This window comes from Meleagris gallopavo, chromosome 4 (genome assembly GCF_000146605.3).
Source record: "Meleagris gallopavo isolate NT-WF06-2002-E0010 breed Aviagen turkey brand Nicholas breeding stock chromosome 4, Turkey_5.1, whole genome shotgun sequence".
NCBI classification, from domain to species: domain Eukaryota; kingdom Metazoa; phylum Chordata; class Aves; order Galliformes; family Phasianidae; genus Meleagris; species Meleagris gallopavo.
Genome location: NC_015014.2, coordinates 6,325,807 through 6,341,509, shown reverse-complemented (window position 1 = coordinate 6,341,509; position 15,703 = coordinate 6,325,807).

Sequence of the window (15,703 nt, the reverse complement as noted above, 5' to 3'; positions counted from 1 at the left end):
GGCAATCTGATCTAGTAGCTGATCTAGTGGCTGGCAGCTCTGCTTGTGGCAGGGGCATTGGAACTTGATGATTCTTGAAGTCCATTCCAATTCAAGCCATTCTATGAATTTCTAGATCAAATAAACAAACAGAATACTCTTTATCAGCGCTTGCAATGAGAAATGCAGTAATTCATCATTTTCAATACAGTGGTTCCGAAATGTTTCCAAGGATTAATCTTCTAAATACTCTTTTTTTGTCATTCTTTCTTTATATTTAGGAAGAGCTAATGAAGAGACAGAGACCCCTTGTCCTTTCCATATTCCAACCCCTTATTCAAATAAGTCACTCCACGCAACAGTGAAACTGTGTATATTAATTAACATTTAGAAGATTTCATGTTAATGTAAATGTGAGAATTAGTATAGTTCCCCAAAGAATGGAGGAAATTCCTAGCTACTGGCTGTTTAACTTAAAATATCAACTATCAGGTGATAAACAGACAGTGCCTCAGATACTGCATAAGCAGTTGGTATTTCAGTTGATGCTCTCTTTGTGCTTTTTTTCAAAAGTCAATCATAAAAATAATTATTTTCTTCACATTTTGAAAATTCATAAGTCTTTTCTACATTTTGTTCTGTTGATTTTCCAAAAATTATAAGAGTATTAAAAGACTGTAATCTTTTACAATTAAATGTAGAAAAAATTCAGATTAGTGAATACAGATGGATTCATACATTGATTTGAATTGTCTAAGCTACAGCATCTGTATTACGCCTGCCAAAAATAGATAGATTTCTGAGATGTCAAGTTACTTTGGTTTACATAATTGTTTTACATAAAGAACTTAGGTTCTTTTTTGTATTCAGTTTTGTTTATGTTCTATAGAACATAAATTCAGATTTAAGAAAGGTATCTGCTAAAATTCTGTCTTTTTCACCTCTGTGAATTGTATTCAATGATACTTCTTTGAAGCACTGTTCTTAAGCACAGTGTTTCCTTGTTTCCAGTTATTCCCATCACAATTTCTTGGAATCTTTTCTGCAGATGGACCGTTTAAAAGGGCTATAATGCTATAGAACTAGCGAAGGAAGATGTTGAGTCAGTCATTTAGGGCACAGATTGCACAGGAGAAATTATCATGACTGCACTAAGATATTGGGTAATTAATTTATAGCTGCTGGAAGTTACTGAAATAATAATCAGCCTCTTGAGATTAGAAAGGTCTTTTCCTGGGTTTGAGGCAGGTAAGATTGGGAATAGATGTCAAAGTTGGTGCTTGAACTTTATGTATTGATGCAATTTCTTTCATTTCTTATCATGTCTCAGGGAAGAGATGTGGTGTGCTTGTTTCTGTGACCTCTTCAATGAGCAGTGCTGCAAATGGGGAGGAGAAGACCTCATCCATTTGCTTTATCCACTGGCTGTGTTTTGAGATCTAGCTTTTCTGTAGGCTTCAGGAACTTTGGAAATCTTAGCATCCTTTTACACAGATACAAAAGTGCAGTTATCTATTTTCTTGGGAGATGGAAGATGAGTTGGGATTTTGGAACTGTGAGAATTGATGACTAGAATCTGTAAACTGTTCCAAGAGTTTAACTAACTGGTAGCATGCTCCAAAAAAAAGTCTCATAAGCTATTTAGAAAATGGAAGATACGGAAAGTACCTCATATTTTCACACAGTGAGTATTCTATATTTTCATTGTTCTTACTGTGGGGAAGCTGTGTGGCTTCCTCTCTAATAAGGAGAACCTGGAGGGCACCTATTATGTGTGACCAAGCAGAGATTTTTCTGTTCATTCATTGTACATTTCCTTGTCAGCAGGATTGTTTTTAACAGCATTGCCACAAAACAGAGGATAACAACACCAAGAAGCTTTGTAAACCCTCTCTGGAAATCTGTGGAATTTGTTTGTTTAGGATGTCTATAATTATTCATGCATTTTGGTCCAGATTGAGGATGATGAACAGAAGATAATCAGTATCTTATCTAAATTAAAATCTAAATTAAATTTACGTGCTTTGTGATTCGACCTTTTCTTTTCTGTGTTTGTTTTATTGTTGGGCTGAATTCACTCTTGTTTCAAAAAAGGTGAAAGAACACTAAAGTCTCGAAAAGAAGCAGTCAGAACAAAGATATCTCAAAGGAAGAATCAGATGAAATAAGCAGAGCAGTATAGGGGATCACATTAGCTTACTCTTGTCATTTTCCTTTCTTTCTTCTAGAGATGTGACATGACAGGAATACAGGGTACTACTGCTGCTGCAGGTTTTTCATTGACTAAAATAAGTAGATTCTTCCTACAGTTGCCAAGCTATTTAATTTAAATGATTCTATATAATTGTAGTGATCACCTGGGAGACTAAACATGACTTTCCTCCTTATTTGACATCTGCCTTTAAAACAGGTTCAGTAAAGTGCAGTTTGAACATGGGTATTTCTGAGGGAAAAAAAAAAGAAGTGGTAAACACCATCTGTCTCTCAAACTATCAACTCAGTTTAACAAAATAAATGTGAAAGAAAAACATTGGCAGTATTTCTTGTACTGAAAATAAAGATGCAGGGGGTATTTACGGGGCTCAGATGGGGTCTGAAAACTGGGTCTCACTTTTGTGCCCTCATGCTGGGCTACAATCTACGTCCTGAGAGGTTGGCTTCCACCACGCAGGTGTGGAGTGGCTCCTCAGGCTGCTGCCGTCCTTTTAGAGTATATATTGGTGTTTTCAGAATTCAAATTGTAGCTTTCTTGGAAATATGAAAAGTCCTGGTTTGCTCTTGTCTTTCTCTGTCCTTACATAATGGACCTTGCATCTCTCTTTCGAAAAGTGTTTTGAAAAATCTGTGCTGGTTTAGATCCTAGCAGGGAACATATTTGTATTCAGTTTACAGTCAGGAGTAGGTTATGGTAAAGATGATTTAAAGCCACCAGAAGCAGAATGCTATAGTATGTCTAATTAAAAACAAAGTATACCAGCTTCAGCTGGTTCAAAGGCAGAAAGTATTTTAATATTCTATATGTCACAGTATATAATGCAAAAATGGACTGTTACTGCCATGTTTTGATCTACAGCTCTTCCTATTGCAAACCAATATTCAGGAGCTCTCAAGCTGTTTGTGTTGTGGGCTGGGTGGGAGCAATCCAATAATTATGCTTAGGAGTTCAGTATAAAACATATAGTCAGAAATTGAACACTGGTTCATAACTTTTTAAGAGTTGCTTTCCTGCTATTTTGATGTATAAATACAATTCACATTTTCCTTTTTATAATGAGTCTGTGGGAGTAAAAACATATAAAACAAAATACTCTATGGTATTCAAGGTAAAACATAAAGTAGGTGTAATAGTTTCAAGAAAACAGAAAATATTATGAGTCAAGTTCTTTTGATGTGATCTTGGGCTGAATCTGATTGACTGGAATGGAGTTAACTTTTTTCATGAAAGTCCATATCAGTGCTGTGGTTTGGATTTGTGTAACATGGTGCTGGTAGCATGCTGGTGTTTTGTCTACTGCTGAGCAGGGCTTGCAGAGCATTGAGGATTACCTTTTATGTCACTCAGTTCTCTCCAGTGTGTAGGCTGAGAGTCAACAAGATGTTGGAAGGAGAAACAGCCAGGACAGCTGACTTGGACTGGCCAAAGGAATATCCCATAACATATAATGTCATGGTCAGCAGTGAAAACTGGGGGACTTTGTCTTCCAAGGTGGCTGTTGCTCAGAGATGGCTGGGCATCCCAGTTTGACTGGCTGCCTTTGCAACACTTTTTTTCCCCTCTTACCTTTGCTCATTAAGCTGGCTTACCTCGATTTACTAGTTTTCTTGTTTTCGCTCTTCTTGTTCCCTCCCTCAGTGGAGGGGAATGAGCAGCTGGATGGGTGCTAAGATACTGGCCAGGATTGGCCTGCCACAACTGTGAAGACTTCCCTAGTGTCACAAAGTGGGTAAAAATGTGATAATGAGGGCTGTATGTGGCCCTTGCATATATATTATTTTTGGAGAGAAGGACAGGATATATTTGAATAATTATGATTTATTCCCTTTTATGACAAATATGAAGGAATGCTGCCGTAAGATCTAGCTGTCTGTCTGTGAAAAAACAAACAAACAAACAATTTCAGTATACTACAAGCTACTGTGACAAGTTATGTACATCTATGTTGAATATGGGTGAAAACACATACAACATACAGCTAATTTTACTGTTTGACAAGATTTGACTTTTTGAGAAGATTTTCTTTAAGGTTACTATTACATCCTCTGTTTCCCAGGTGTAATGGTGCATTGTTCCTTAAGATGAGTTACCATGGGAGAAAACTGTGAATCTTCTAGGAGCTTGTTACTCACTACATACATACATTTTAAGATCAATATCTTGAATCAGTGGTAAGCATATTTAATTTACTGTTTGCATAAAATTATAATTTTTCAATTTTTTCACTGAAAAAAAATTGATTTTACTATGACATATTTTCACTTAAAAAACAAGAAAAAATCACAATAAAGATAAGGCTAAAGACATCAAAGCCTAAAAGTTTAATTGTAGAAAAAGAAGCAGTTTCTATATGATACAACCATTCAAAAAGTGGAATGGAAATTTAGCTAGAAAATGGAAAAAAAAACAAACCAAAACAAAAACGAACCTTGATGTGTGTATTGAACAGTCAGTTTTTAGTGAGTATTCTTTCATTTTCATGTGGTATTATGAAACACCTAAGGGGAAGTGGGAATGCAGTGACTCTGCATTAAGACAGAGAAACTGAGGTGACTGCATTCATTAATTGCCTGTCTGTTGCTTCATGCTCTCAGACCAGCATCATTTGGCTCAAAAAGCTGATAAGGAAAGATTTCAAAGAGAACTACTGAGTCAAATCCAGAAGCCATTTATATTAAGTTTGTCTAGGATTGATCTGTGAAACAGGGTTTCCCCTTTCTCTGAATTTCAACAAGTATAGTTTCTTAAATAGGACAGGACTTTCGGAAGCAATGATACCACAGATATAGTCTCTTCTTTCATGTCTTAAAAAGTTCAGGTTTTGAAAGAATTATTTTTCAAAGAAATACCTGTGCTCTCTTAAAATCTCTTCACAGACTTTGAATATTGACCACTGTTCTTTCCCTGGCTTTTCTTTTGTCATTGCACGAAGAAATTGCTCAAAGAATTATCTTTTGTAAATGAAGAAAATTATAGCCACAACTTTTCAAATAGGATGGAGAGTAGCTTAGCAACCACATCAGCCAGCTCCCTCAAGACCCTGGGGTACGTACTGTCTGGCCCCATTGAATTGTACACATTCAGTGTGATGAGGTGGTCTCAGACTTGCTGTGTTCTTACAGCAGGGGGATTTCACTCTCCCAAACCTCACCAGGATGTTCAGAGAGGCATGGTAAGCCTGACTGCCAGTGAAGACTGAAGCAAAAATTTCTCAATCTCTGTTAAGGCCAGATCACCCTTCTCATTTATCAAAGGGAGTACTCTCTCCTTTGCCTGTCTCTTCTGGCCAGTGTACCTATAGATTTTTCACATCTCTCGACAAGTTCATCTCCATCTGTTTTGGCTTTCCCAATCCCATCTCTGCATGTCTGGACAATGTCCCTGTATTCTTCTCAGGCCACCACCCATCCCTGCTTCCCCTGCCTGTGCTTTTCCTTCTTTTTCCTCAGTTTGACCTTGCTCAGCCATGCTGGTTTCCTGCCTCCACTTGTTGCTGTGGGATGGAGAGCTGTTGTGCACTCTGAAAGGTATCCTTAAAGAGCTGCCAGTTCTGTTCTGTTCCAATTGTCCCTAAGGTGAATTTCCCAGGGGATCTTATTCGGTTATTCCTTAAACATCTGAATGTTTGCACTCCCGAAATTCAAGATCCTGACTGCTCTTTGTCAAACCTGTGTTCCTTGAGATCATGAACTTAACCAGGGCATACAGTCCAGGCTGCCTCTGCTCTTAACCTCTTCAAAATTTTTAAAATTGACTAAAAGGGGTTACTGTATGTTATTAGATAAATTTAAGATATCATTGCTTCAGTTTTTACTTTCTGCAGAAAGCTATCCACTGCTGTTCTGTTAGGTAACAAATAAATATCCTATGATAAGCTGCCAATCTGGAGCAACTTGTGTTTTTGCTGATTAGCATACAATAAATAGCTGTATTTTTTCATCAAGATACATTTTCAAATCCACCTTTGAACTGTTCCTCAGAAGTGTCTCACATCTGAGGATGTGAGGTATTTTTTTTGTTTTTTTAAATTTTTCTAGGAGGCAGGCACTGTGCTCTCTTTTGCAGTGCAAAGAACTCTATTGTCCTTTTCTGCTTTTTCTTCCTGTGTGCCTATGTCAATCAGTAACAACAAGTTTTATTTTTGTTTAGTTTTCTACAATATCTGGTGTCTTTATTTTGTCAGCAGTAGATGTAAAGATTTTTGCCTGTCTCTTTTTCTGGACAAAGTTCAAGGGGAATTATCAGAATTATCTTTAAATTAAAAAAATAAAATAAAATTGAAAAATTCTCAGATATTCTGTGTTTCTGAAAAAAAAAAATCATAATAATAATTAGTATAGTCTTTGAGCTCCTTTGAGCTATACCAGAGGAATCAGCCAAACACTTTCCAGCCACAGTCGCCTTCACTTTGCACAGTGATGCTAACTGACAAACATGAAGGGCATTCAAAACAAAAATGAAATTCACTTACACGATCATAAGAGAAAAAGTTCTAGTATATTTCCTTTGGAAAATGAAGATCTGTATCACTATTATAGCAGCTTTGTAGCTAAGTAATATGAATAAGACACAGATGTGTGTATGTATATATTCCTTCCTCCAAAATGCTCATCATATACGTATACCATACACATTTTGAGTCAACTTCATAGATAGATTTTCTGTTGACCAGTGTGAACTGCATTATGGAATACATACTAGACATTTTAGTGTGTGCTAAGCTTTGTAGTGTTGATCAGCATACCATGTTGAAGGCATGGGGAATTTGGCTGATTGACACAAGAAATGCATTAAATAGCCAGATGTGAACATGATTATTTGATGACAAAATTGACCATTGGTTGACTATAGATGTAAGTGCTTTTTTTTTCTTTGAGAAGAAAATCTTAAAGTTTCAATCACTGTCCTACCAGAGTTTACTCAAAACTGCCAAAAACATGCTCTAAAATCCACAAATTTAAAATTTGGTAATTTGGAGTTTAAATGCTGTCTGGATCAAGAGAATCGAACCATCTGCCTTGCTCTGTCTTTGAGTGGCCTCTGTAATGACTTTGTTGAATTTGTCAACAAACTGAAGAGGTAGGTGATATGTGGTAGTGGCAAACATCTTACTACCTACAGAGGTGAGTGGGTAAAAGCCAAGACCACTAAAGAGTAGAAATCACTTGCAAAGAAGAGATTCAATACATAATTGGAAGTATGGCATGCTCTGCTTTCTTGAGAGTAGAACAAATTTCCTTGAGCTCTTGTTATGAGCTACTTTGGTAGTATGGAAATAAGTTTCTCACATCTCCTGCTTACACACTGATAAGCAATTATTCTTAGATACTGATATTAGTCAAAATATGTGAGGGAATTACAAGCTGGCTGTAAGTCAGCATATTTTTTTAATGCACTGTAAACAGAATTTTCATTATTTCAAATTGTATCAAGAGATTATGAATTCAGGAAAAAAAAATAGGAAAAATGAGTTTGCTCGCTAAGTGGTGTGATGTAGTATAATCTGAACAACTTCTGAAGGGCACCACATGTATCAGAACATGATACCCATGTGGTATGCTCAGCTGCATACCACAGTGTTTCAGTATTGCCTCTTTTAAGTGTCCTGCTCTTTCATTAACAGTTGTATCACTCTTGAGAAGAACTAATGATAAAAAGATTTCCTGGCAAGTGGCTTCTTTTGTTAAATGGGAAATGTGATGTGTTTGGCATGTAAAATTAAGCTAATTTGTACAAGAAACACATTACTTAATCAGCTGTATATGTGCTTATTGCTTGATAAAGATGGCAATCTATTAATCAATTTATAGGCTTAAATACATTATTGTTCAATTTAAAAAAAAAAGCACCACACTACACAATGATTTAAACACCCTTGAATTAATAAATATAATTAAAACAATGGTGTGTTACACTCATTTATTTGATTGTCCTACAGCTGTCTGAAGCATGGTGAGATTACTGAAGCGTGGAGCCAAACAGACAACAATACATTTACTTTCATTTATTGAAATAATGAAATGGTGTTAATGATAAAGTACAAAAATGTGTAATAGAAATTAATGTAGTGTGAAATAAAATTATGTTTGGAAATCAAGAAGAGTGCAGTAAAAGTTAAAACCTTAAATGTATTTGGAAACTACTTTCTATTATTTTGATAGAAAATAATAGATGGTTGTTATATACAGGCTTTGAAAAATTATGGGAATATATTACAAGCACACGAATAAGATGAAATCAAATTACTTTATGAAAAGTAAAATATAATCCTTGTTTCTTGCACTCCGGAACTTGAAAGAAAAAGCAGGAAATGATTACAATATACTACTTAAATTAAATTTGCATTTTCAATCATTTAGTCCATTGCTATATTCTATATTTTGTGAATCCCATAACAATGACTGCTTATTTCTAGTCAGAAGACCTGCACAGAAATGTCTGTAATAGATATGATTCCAGTACAAGAATACTCGTTGACTACCATTGAAAAAAGTCCTGGAATGAGTGCACGTATTGAGTGATGTGCGAACAATTAAGAATTACAAATAATCAAATCATTTCTCTTTTAAGTAAGAGAAGAAAGTAAGATTTAAGAAAAACTTCAAATCTAGTAAAAATGTAGCAATACTTGATTACTGGCTGATACTGCTTGCTTAAAGACAATGCAATTAAAAGATGGTTTTATTTTAACATTATATGTTTCCGCAAAATCTACATCTATATCCCATCTATAAAAAGGGTCGTAATGAGGATTTGGGGAACTACAGGCCTGACCTTGGTGTGAGGAAGCAGATGATCTTGATGGAAATCATGTGGTATGAGCAGGACACCTGGGGGATCAGGTCAGCCAGCATGGGTTATTGAAAGGCAGGTCCTGGTTGACCAACCTGATCTCCTTCTTTGATCAAGTGACTCACCTGGTGGATGAGGAAAGGCTGTTGGTGTAGTCTACCTAGACTTCAGCAAAGCCTTCAGCAAGTTGTATTTGTTGGTTCCGACTTGTTATCTGCATTTCAAAAGACTTTTTAGAGTTTTTTTAATGCATATTTCTTTCCCAAGTCACTTTCTGGTGGTGAGAAAAGAATCAGTGAATAAGATACTGACCTGAACTTCAGAGACCTCAAAACTATTCTATGAATGTTTTCTGTATAACAGAATAATTACTTCTTTGGCTTTTTTTTCTGATCATTTGCTATAAAGTCAGCTTCTGTCATGATAACTATACTATGTGCTCTAAAGTCAAAGGAGTGAGAAGAAAATTAAACCATTTATTATCTAAGAATATCTGGCAATATGTGATCAATAGACTCGTTGCTTACAGTGAGTCATATGCTAATTTGTATGACAATATCCATTTTTCTAACAGAGGGAACCACATTTGGGTCTTACAAATATTATTTAAGTAAAAAAATGAATAAGGCCACAGAGGCATTAAAGCATTAAGAGTGAAATAGGAGGCAGTACATTTTCTGTGTACCAGTCAGTCATGGAAAGAGGTAGTAAAGATGGAATGACTAGAATAAAATGAATTCAGAAATGTAAAATAATGAAATGTGCATACTTAGATCTTTCTGAGTTATTTAACCATCAAAGAGTTGTATACACCAAAGAAAGTGCAAGCATTTCTATTGTTATCTCTTGATACTTGTTGCACTAGAAAAGGATTCTGGATATAATATACTCCCCAAGGAGATGGTTGAGTCACCATCCCTAAATGTGTTCAAAATCCATTTGGATGTGGTGCTCAGGGACGTGATTTAGCGGAGGGTTGTTAGAGTTAGGGTAGTACGGTTAAGTTGTGGTTGGACTTGGTCTTTAAGGTCTTTTCCAACCCGAGCAATTCTATGATTCTATTATGTATGTGTGTCTCTGTGTGGCTTCTGTGAGGGAAGGAATCATGAAACTTTGTTGGAAGTGACTGCTATTGCTTTGCAAACTAGAAATCTACAGACTTCCTTATGAAGGAGGGGCTATTTGCACCTTCAATTGAATGCTTCTGAGTGAAGTCCAGTCAACTAGCTGCTTTGGATCGGCAGGGAAAGTAAGGTGAAATAAGCATCTGGAAACAAAAAATCCAAAAGTATTTGTTCAAATATTTCTTCTGGAAGAAAGAATGAATGGGCATAAAAATACTTTCATTTTTCGTGTTCATAGGAGATAATTTTTCATTTTGTTCTGCTGGCTGTATTGGAGTATAAACAAATACAGACAGTGTTGATGTCTGTTCTTTAAAGGAATTGTAATCAAAAATATAACCAGAAGAAGCAAATAGCAATAAACAGCAAACAAAAGGAAACAAAGGAAGTGTGTAGGTTTTGAAAAGAAAAACAATTTACATTGCACATTAAATGAGTATTATTATGGCTCTTAAGCACATCTAACGTAATTTTCTATAGTGTTAGATTGATAAAGACAGCACACTGACAAAATATTTTCAGCATTACCCATATCCTTGAGATACTCAGATGTTGCAGGATGATGACTCATTAAATACTGAAACAGAACAAAAGAATAACTAGGAGCACAAAGAATGGAGTAGCAAAATCCAGCTTGAAAAGCTCCATAGAGCTATTTTCTGTTTGCTTATCTGGTATTTGTTTCCTCACAGGTTTAGACCTGCACCACACTTGTCACTGATTTCCAATCTTAAGGCATGTCAGTATTTACAGCTGTGCAGCTTCCCAAGCAAGATCAAGCTACAGCTTTTCTACCATCTAGCCTTGATCTTTACAGTACTTTATCAGTAATGCTTTCTAGCCAGGTCTATCATTAACGTTTGGCACTTGGTCATAACTTGCATATTGACAGTTTAAATTTAACTAAATAATAGCTGATGTAGAAAGCTGATTAAATTAAATGTAAAATCTGATTCTACCTTTCTGACTAGGATGCTCTCTGAGTGTTAAATTTAGCTGTACAGCATAACTGAATTTTGGCACGAATTGTACGGCCTCGTTTAGGAAAGGAGTGATAAGTTTAGGCATAATATAACTGAGTTCACGTTTTGATTGCAAAATGAATAATGGGGAAATGGAAAATCCTTCAGTTCTGAGCTATAGGCCCACTTGCTGTCAGCTCTGCAATTGATGGTGCTGTCATCAGGATAACGCCAAGACAGTGTATAGCACTCAGGAAGTCCAGTTTAATTAAAAGTTTATCTCTTAATACAACATCAAGCTTTTATATGACAAAGAAGTGTTTCCCACTATATCAGTTTTCACAGCATCTCAATGAGCAGAAAGTTGACTTCTCTCTCTAGCACAGTAGAAGAAACTATTATTTTGCCTTTGTTTTCTGTGCTCCTGGTTGGACTTTGGAAGATGTTTGTTTTCTTTTCTACAAGCTTTCCAAGGCAACCAGAGCATGAAAATCTGAGAAATAACTTGCAATGAGGCTTATTAAACTTGCATAAATCTGATTTTTATGGAGTCTGTGCCATGACTTTCACTTATTGAAACTAACAGTAAGAAGCTAATGTGAACTTGCAGGCAGATTAGCAGGCTCTTGCTGCAGTATGTTTTAGACTTTATGTCCAAGGAAGACGATAGCACTCAAGTTGCTTAAGTGCTCTGATTATAGCTTTCATTTTCAAGAAGTAGGAAAATTGCATGTAGAGCTCCTTGGAGTTTCAAAATGTCAGAATCTAATTATTCACTAGAAGAGTAGTTATTTTATTTGGAGGAAGAAGTTAGTATTGGAAAACCCAGATACTAATTCTGTATGTTTCCAACAAGTTGTAATGGTGATGAGTGACATGATTTGAGAACTGCCTAAAACCAGGGAATGCTTTCAGACTGTATTTTGCCACTGGCAATCTTTAAGAACTATAGGTGAAATAGAATTGAAACATCTTTCAAATGTATTAATAAAAAAGAAAATTGAAATTTGTTTCTACTTTATATTTATAGCTTCTACCTTTAAATGAGTCTATTTCCCACAAAGGTCATACATACATTACGAAAGTATTTTGTGAATGTACATTATTGTGCCTTCTGTCCACTCTTTTAATAGGGCCCAATTCACTATATACAATGAGGAAAGCTTTGAGAAACTGCTGTGTCTTATGATCATAAAATTAGCATGTGAAGAGATATTACATGCGCTTATGATCTTGCTCCATCAGTCATGTAGCATTATTCCTGCTATGTCCAGTAGCAAAAGTTTGCAGAGTACAGTTTTAGTGACTGTTGCATGAGACAAAAGCATCGCAAGTGTCAAGAGCATTTTCATACTATTTCCAGAGTTTCTAGGGTAGATACTGTATTTTGCTATGGATTCATTTCTTTCTTATTATTTGATTTGCTCATCCTCATTTTGTTTATAAAAGGCTACAAACTTTCCTCACTTACTTTTGTGATTATCTTATACTTTGAGTGCAAAGTTATGGGAGATACAACTAATGCCGTTAGAACTGTACAAAAAATATTTCAGAAAATGTTTTTGCAAACACATGCATGGTATTACTTTTGCAAAAGGATGTAGCATTTACGTTCAAGTTGTACTACAGTAGTAGTCTGTGTATATATGCAGGTCAAAAATATTATATATATTGAATCAAGCTGCTGGTTATTCTATGCTGCGGAATCACAGAGAGCAGAGAGAATGGATATGCATCTCTTTCTTGACTGCCTTGTAAATATATTAGAGCATCCAAGTGGAAATAATAACAGTAGTATAGCATCAAAATTCCTAAATATTTTGGAGAAAGGTAAGGTATTCCACATTTTCTATAGCCTCTTGAGAGCTTTTACTCCTCCTCTCCTTGATTAAAATACAGTATTCTTATTAATGTGAAACATTTATCAGAACAGTTATAAAAAGCCTTTCCCATGAAACTCCTTTTGAAAGCTTTAAAAATACCACCCCACTTAGAGGAGAATGCAGGAAGGGAAGCAATCTTGGGCTGACTTCCTGAAAAGGAGTACTTAAAAAATAATATTCAATCTTTAAAATTATTATGAAAGCTAAGCATTTCCTACAGCTGTCAAAGACTTGTTAAACATCACTTGTACTTATTCAAAGAAATGACTGATCCAACTTTTCCTGTGAATTATTAACTTGCTCTCATAAGAGCTGTCAGAAGTGAACAGGAGTTGGACGAGATGGCTCTCAGGTCAAAATTCCATTCAAGTGTGTAGGCTGAAAATATACCATAGCAAACACCAAACATGAGAGATCAAAGTACAAAATGACAGTCTAGTCAATGAATTTATATCAATGATTAATTTTGTCATACAGGGATTTCTTTTAGCAATTACTTGTTATCACTGCAGTGAGCTGACATTGCAAATTTCTAGAACAAGGCTTCTAAGGCACAAGAGAGACAAGCAAACTGATTCCGTCTGTATGGGGATTCCTTGTCAGATTTTATTGTAGAGCATTCTGTTCTTGTGTTTGTCAATTGTTTCCCCAAGGAAGTAGGTTAGCTTTACTATGTTTATTATGATGTTTGTTTTTTTTCCTTTTAATCTGAACTTCCATATCTTTGATATCATTGATTCGTCGTTTCATTTTGAATAGACTCCTGCAAATCCATACACATACACACATATATATGCACACTTGGCATATACTCAGAGATGTATAAAGAGTAATTAACTTTATTTCTACTCTCTCTCTCTTTTTGCCTTCTATATATCGATTTTTATCTCACTGAATCAGGAATTATTTGATTCTCTTCCCTTTTATTTTTGTTTATGAAATCCCTGCTTAATAGTCTGTAAGAGACCATGGCTATGATCTGCTCTGGAGACCTTTCATGTATAGTTAAAGCACATGCTCTTGGCAGCAGGAGTTGAGGGTATGTAATTGAGCAGGAAGGGATGGGCCGTGGACAAAAATACAGAATTGCCCCTATCCTGTGCAATTTAAACATTTGCTGCTCCGTCAGCCACAGGTGTGGCAAAGCTGGGGAGCATGACCTGAGAGTGGCCCGTAGAACCAGTACTATAAGGCTTTATCTGGATTTGTTTCACAGTAAGAGTAGTTGTGCTGTTTGGTTGACAATAAGAAAATGGTTCAAATCAATGTGTTTGCATTTTAGATGTACTAATCTGACCATTCCCCTTGGGAGAAGGAAATCATTCCTATTTGCAGTCCGAAGAGATGGCTGGACATAGAGTTCATTCAGTGAGGTCAGAAGAGTCAAAATATCATTATTATTAATGGTAAGTCATACAATTTCCCTGACTTTCTCCTACTTACGTTTTGTGCATTTCTTAACTTCTTAAAGAGGTTAATTATATCCAGAAAATATGCTAGTAATAAAAATTTTACATTCGATATAATTTTGTCGAGTATGTCAATAGAAATAGAGATGAACAGTGTTTGGTTCTATTAATAAACAAAATATTTTCCAAATCCAGTTCATTAGTGTGCTTATAATTTATACCTTACAGACAAGTGGAGCTTCTGTTCCAGCCCAAGGATTCTGATGAAATGACTTTCTAATCCTACAGCCTATTTCATATTCATGGAGGTGGTTTAAGGGAAATGAGGAGAGAATCTGCATCGAGCTTTATGAACAGCTCAGAAACAAACTGAAGTTTCTCTGTAGAAAGAAACATTCCTGAGCTGTGATATGCTGATATTCATCTTAAAACCGACAAATGCTAATGTGTTTGGACCTTGGGATTTAACTTGGGCTATTCCAGAGAAAGGAGCCTGACATAAAAATTTAACATATTCAAAGGCTTTTTTCTTTGCAATTGGCCCCGAGCCTAAGTTGACCTTATTTCAGTGTCATTTCTTATTAAATATTCTGGGGGCAAAGAGCAAGTTTTTCTTGGCACAGGAGAAGCAGTCTTATCATTATGAAAATACTTGTGACAACTCAAAGTTCCTGGCACTTTTTGTATGTACAGATAAAATTTGTCTTGATACAGGTGGCTGTAGAGTATTGAGAAGTAACATCTCTGGAGGGGTGTTTCAGACTCAGCTAGAAGGCAGGAAAAAAAACAGCCTTTCTATATGTGAAAAAGATCCCAGTTTTTGATCCGCTTATAATATTGGTGGCTGTTAAATCAATACCTTCTGCCTATTATTTCCCACGATTCTCACAGTATTGTTTTTCACTGCTTTCCAAAATAGTCACCTACCTGGTATATACATATGGCTGTCATTTTTTTCTTTTTTTAGTTAAAATAAATGACTGGCCAATTTGCATTTTTCCATGCGTTTTCAGTGCTTACCAGTCTTTTAGTAGCAAGTCCCCCAGGCAGCACCACACAGTGAGAACTGCACCCTTGTAGGGTAGTAGTTAGAGCCAGGTGCTGGAATCCCCCTTATAGCTTCTTGAAATCTCCTGGACAGGACAGGAGTCCTTCTGGTGCATTGTGGGATTATTTGTCCTCATGTCCTTAGTGTTTAATTCTGCTACTCAAATCTATCCCCTCAACTCCTCTGTGACTTTGATGAGGCCAAGTAATCCAGATATGCTATAGACGGTAGTTCTGCTTCCATCATCAGTGTCTGCCACAGGAATTGATATTTGTCCTTTTTTTTTTTTTT